Here is a 6,000-nt window from a genome sequence, read left to right on the forward strand (position 1 = left end):
ACAGTAAGTGATAATATGAGACATCCACTCCACAATCAATATATTATCCATACGTTTGGGTGGACTCAGTGTTCTCCCCGGCCACTTTTAGCGGGTTGCACCACCCGGCATTTTTCAGCAACCACTCGGCTGTTTATGGGTGGTTACTGATGAGTTGGGTCACAATATAGTAGCTGCCACCCACCTACAGCTTCTTCCCACCCAGCTTTAAACATTTTTTAAAGACCCCTTTTTTTAATGAGCTTATGGAAGGTGACAATTCACTGCTGATAGTAAACATGGAGCCCCCTGACCTCATGGGTTCCCAAGCAGTTGCCCCTCTTATCCCCCCCTGGACCCCTGAACAGATAACATGGTATGGGGTCAACATATTGGAATAGAAATTGTTGGTTCATACATTCTCCTCACACCCATACAGATCCTCATCACCATCAAGGTGAAGATCCTATTCCATTTCCTATTCCTATTACACAGATTACATGTACATTAACAAGCCATTGTAGGGTGGTTCTCTTTGTTCAACCCAGAAATATAGATATGATGTTCTGCTGTGTTCCCTACCCCTCCATAGAATGAAATGAATAGCTCTCCAATCATTTTGTCAATGGAAGTGATCACTGACTATAGTGGGATATTTGTACTCAGCTCCACAAGGATCAGTGGATGACATAAATTGGAGTTAGGACCCTGTGCTTTAATTGTCACAATATTATACAATTCAGTGACTTTGTTGGGGTTCCATAGGTCCATCCATGAACATAGCATTCAATACAAAAATGTCATAAAAATATATAAATAATATTTTAGTAAAAATTGGACAATGAAGGACAGTGGACAATAATGGACAGTCACTTTCTAAAAACTTCTTCAAATTGGATTGGAATTTTGGCCAGTTGCGTACAATTATTGGGGGATAAAGGGTTAATAGATGGTAGTACAGGTTAGAAAGACTAAAAAGGGTTAACGTGGAGAAGCTGGCTGAGGGTTGGGATCACATGACAATATAGGACACACCCCTGCTGGTGGAATTCAGCTTTTGCTGCACTCATGCCAGCAGTAGGGGGTTAATGGCCCTCTGCTGATGATGCTGTGATCATGTGACCTCCTTTTTGAGGCGGGGTAATGGCTGCCTATACAGAGGTAAGAAGTTCTTTGTGCCAATGTTGTCCTGCGTGTTTAGATTGTCCATACCGACCCTACGATCACCATCAGATTACCTCCTGTGTGGCATAAAATATCAAAGTTACAGACGTTATTCATAGGAAGACCATGAGGCCAGTATGTGTTCCCAGTAATCCTTATCGGCAGCATGGTGGTTTAGAGGTTAGCACTCCATTGCAGTGTGGGTCCCAGGTTCAAATCTCAGTCAGGAAAATATTTGCATGGAGTTTTCAGGTAGATTTTCCATTCCAAAAACATGCAGTTAGGTTTATTTGGCCTATATATTATGACTATAGTAGGGACATTAGATTGTGAGCTTCTTTGAGGGACAGCTAGTATGTACTTATAGGTCAGGTGACTAAAAGAGTAGATGTTAAAATATTGAACTGGATAAATTGTATGTTAAAATCTTGAACTTGAAACAATGCAATACTCTTTGGAAATGAACAAAATGTTTTTTTTTCCAACAGGGGGACCCAATGCCTGGAATACTGTGAGGGGTCCGGTTTCTCAGTCCTCAGAATATAATATTGTAAACAATTACATGACACAATGTTCTCCAGAACCTCACAGTATGGAGAGATCTGCGGATCCCTTTTGTAGGAAAGAATCCTCTGACACATCACATGCTATTGCCCCAAAGCCTACATTTCATAGTTTTACAGACAGAGCACCAGATCCATATATCATGGAACACTCTTCCAGTACTTCTGATAATGGTCGTCGTAAGGTGCGCCGCTTCATATGCCCAGAGTGCGGGAAAGGTTTCCTTAATGTCTCACATCTTAATAGACATAAAAACACCCACAGTGGAATACGGCCTTTTTCATGTTCAGAGTGTTCCAAAGCTTTCATGACGAAATCAGATCTTGCTAGACATCTAAGACTTCACACCGGTGAGCGCCCTTTTCAATGTTATGAATGTGGAAAAACCTATACCTCAAGATCAGATCTTGTGAAGCACATCAGAAACCACACCACCGGGCACCCCTTCGTATGTCCAGAGTGTGGTAAATCCTGCAGAGACAAGACGGACCTTGCCGAACACGTGAGACATCACACCGGCGAGAGGCCTTTCTGGTGTTCGGAGTGCGGTCAGTGCTTTCGAAGAAGAGCCAACTTGACCGCTCATCACCGAGTTCACACAGGCGAAGCTCCCTACTTATGTACGGAGTGTGGGAGGTGTTTTAAGAGGACGCACGGTCTCCAGAAACACCTTCGAAAACACAAATGTGAAATCCCTGGTAAATAAACTGATAGACTGAAATGATTTTTGATGTCAGGCTCAGCATGAATGGACAGGTCAACTGGCTGCAATTTTACTGACACGATCAGGACAGCCTGTGCATGAAACAGGCCACCAGTTGTCACCCCAATCAATGGCTTACTCAGACTTTGTGACTTCTGAACAGACAGAAGGGAAATTGGTCACTGGGCTTTCAGGTAACACGGTGTAAATAATCTCAGGGATCAAAGAGCATATTTTAAATTCTAATAAAACCTAATCTAATCAATCCAAGAGCATTAGAGTTAATGGACATAAATGGGCTTTTCAGGACACCCAATGGAATGGCTCAATAAGAAACACCCTACTTGTAGCTGGGTTCTCCATTGATTGGCATAACACATGACCATCATACCTACAATATTGAGTTTAGGTGTCCCCAGTGAAGGGTGCTGGTAATTCCCCAACATATGAAGACATTGTAAACAATTTTGCTCTTCTAGCCTTGTAGTCACAGTTTGGTGAAGACCCTTTTCTGTTCCCCCATGACACAAAGTGAGCTCCATAAAGACATGTGGTCACAGTTTGGTGAGGAGGAACTCGGGTGTCCTGCAGAGCCCTGACCTCATCCGTACTGAACCCCTTTATCCCCACAACACAATCCAAAATGTTGTAGAAACCCATACTCATCTCCTGATACCCATAACAAACCTAAAGAGGCATTTACAGGCAGAAAATGAATTGTAGAATTATAATACTTTTGTTAAAGTACACATGATGGGCACCTCATAATGGGCACGGCAGGTGTAGAAACCCAGGATCTTGACAATGGGATGCTGGGTGCCTCATAATAGACACCAAAGGTTTGGAGACCCAGGAGCTTCACAATAGGGATGCTGGGCAGCTCATATTGGGTACAGCAGGTACTTGGCTTCCCTTGCTCTACTTTCCCACTTCATCAACACACTGATAACATTTCCGTATTATGACTTAGACAGTAGTCCAGGATGGGAGGGGCTAGATAATGTTGGACAACAGGAGCCAATAGGAAGACGTAGAGAAGCATGGAGGAGCTGCATTGGAGGAGGTCTGAGGACCAATCTATATCACAAGCTGAGAGTAGACTTAGTGATTGTAGATCAGTCCATATCCAACTGCTGTTCCCATAGGTCATCCTTTCTCTGTCTGTTTACCCTGGGGAAACCCAAAATAAATGTCAGGTCTTATGGAACCCCGAATAGTTATTCACCTTACATTGCTGGCCATAGTGCCCCCTATTATAGACAGCTAGAAATATCACTAGCACCAAGGGACACTGGCCTAGAAACTATCAATCAGGAGATCAAGGAACCCCTAACAACCTCTGGAGGAACCCTACAGTTCTCTGTAACCTCTATAGACAAGGTTAATTTCCTTGATTTACAGACTTCCAGAGAAGAGCTTAATGGTTTTTTAGGTGAGTTGTAACCATGGGTTAACTAAATGACTGTAAGTGGTAAAATCTCACCTCAGAACCTGCTGGTTTCCAGTAGAGGATCCAGACTTCAAACAACTTCTGCCTGTCTTAGGTAAGTTCATGAGCTAAAGCCCCCCTGAAAAATGCAGAGAAACATAACAATGCTTTGGTGTTCACTGGTGAGGGGGATCCTAATAATGGGGAACCAGGTGGCAATACATACTGGTCATGTGATAAAATGTGTTCCAATTCTGGTTGGACTTCCTACTTTTTTTGTTCCCTGAGGAACTTATTTATTATATATGAAGGAGACTCCTACCACAGCAGGAATACTGAGACTAAGGAGCAGAAAATATAGAAAGGAGATATTCTCATTAAAAACCTCAAAAACAGATGAGGTTGTACTTTTAAGCAGGTTGGTCCAGAATGATGATTTTGGTGACCTTTAGAAGGTTTTTGTCTAATCTAATTTGTTTCTTAACTTCTTGTGTGAAAACCACTAATTGGGAAGATGCTGCAGAATGCTTCCTGAATGAAGAGTCCATGATCTGCTCATGGTGACCAGATCAATACGGAGGAACTTCTCCTCTGAGGAGTGACCACCACAAACTATCTCTGGGTTGACCTGTCACCTAACCCAATACCAAGAGGAGGAGGAGCTGCCAATCCAAAACAAATGGACAATGGCAATTATGAGACAAAGTCTGACTCTAGTCTAGACTCTAGACTGAAGGCCAAGGTGTTCGGAACTTACAAAGTATTTAACGGGTCTCTTGAACGCTCCCCCAACTCGGCTCCGAGAGTTCTAAAGATAGACATAGAATGTTACATTTCCTAAGGTTTATATCTACAGACTAGAACTGTGGGACGCGTCAAAGTAGGCCAACCACAATACATCTAAATTGTCTTTAGCAATGGCACCTTCAAGAAATATACTTGGCGGGAACCATAGTAGAGCACCTGAAAGCCTGGATCTCAAGACTCGAGATCCCAATATGCAACCAGTGGCTCTCAAAAATGAAAGTCCCTTAAAAAAGGAAACCTTAAATAAAAACAACAAAGCACCAACGGAATGGCTCTAAATTCTAAAAGTATTTCTCTCATCTTAAAAGTCTAAGATATCCAACCAACATACTTTATGGAGATTAGGTTCCTCTTATGTTAGAGCTCAAACTATTATTTGGGATTGGGTGCTTGAGAAGGTAGTAAATGCAGAAGTGAAATTGCTTTTGGTTTCAGCAGCTGGCTGTTGCAACAATTTCATTTTTTATGATCAAATAAAACTTTTTTGGACAATTAGTGAAGAGCTCCTGGTGAAGAGGATGGTGATGGAGGACAATCAAACCCATATACTACAGGTGTGACTTTTTATAACATTTTGGGTGACCACATTCTTTACTAAACTAAAAATGGCCACAGATGAGTAGATGTCCTATCTAAAACAGGACAATGCCACAAATACCCCTCCTTGGACTTTTGTACGTGGCCAGTCATGATTTACCTTCTAAGTCCATGCAGTGAGTCAGTGTGGTTTCCAACTTTTTTCTGTTCCCTTATCTAAACTCTAAAGCAAAATTATGAAGTATGGCAGCCCACCAGTGAATAGGTGGGTGATCTCCTGTTTCTATTTCATTGTCACTTTGTTGCATCTTATATGGAAGAAGCCAAGGTTGCCCCTGGTGGTCCTTCATTGTTACCCTAGTAAAAGCTCTTCTGTTTCTAGGGTGGCAATAGTTGTCACCAGGATAGTCCTACATCCCAAAAACAAACTAAAGGTTAACTGTTTTTTTTCTCAAAATAGACCTTGGACTATGAGTTCCTTTGAGGGACAATTAGTGACATGACTATGAATGATGATCAAAATGTCACCTCAAAATAAATACATGACAATATGAAGTAATATGAATGGAACTGCCATTGCTTGCTAAAAATGCTTCTTACTGAAGATCTGAGACCCAACAAATGTCCAAATCAAAACCACAGGACCAATGACATCCATGGCTACTCCCAGGATCCTTCCACGACAGATGTTCTTTAAATAAATATGAGGTATCACTGAAGTTAGGAATTAACCTTAACTTATATTCAGGGAAATTCATCCATCACCAAACTCTAACTAGACACATTTAATTTATTCAGACACCTTTTAAAAAAAAAA

The 6,000-nt window shown here is 41.7% G+C and overlaps 1 protein-coding gene across 1 annotated transcript in view; it reads left to right on the top strand.

Annotated features, from left to right (window-relative positions):
- Window positions 1-6,000, top strand: part of LOC140338964 (uncharacterized) — a gene marked incomplete in the record, with an annotated part of 329,302 nt that overhangs the window by 206,396 nt on the left and 116,906 nt on the right.

The sequence above is a fragment of the Pyxicephalus adspersus genome, chromosome 10, assembly GCF_032062135.1.
Source record: "Pyxicephalus adspersus chromosome 10, UCB_Pads_2.0, whole genome shotgun sequence".
Classification (NCBI taxonomy): Eukaryota; Metazoa; Chordata; class Amphibia; order Anura; family Pyxicephalidae; genus Pyxicephalus; species Pyxicephalus adspersus.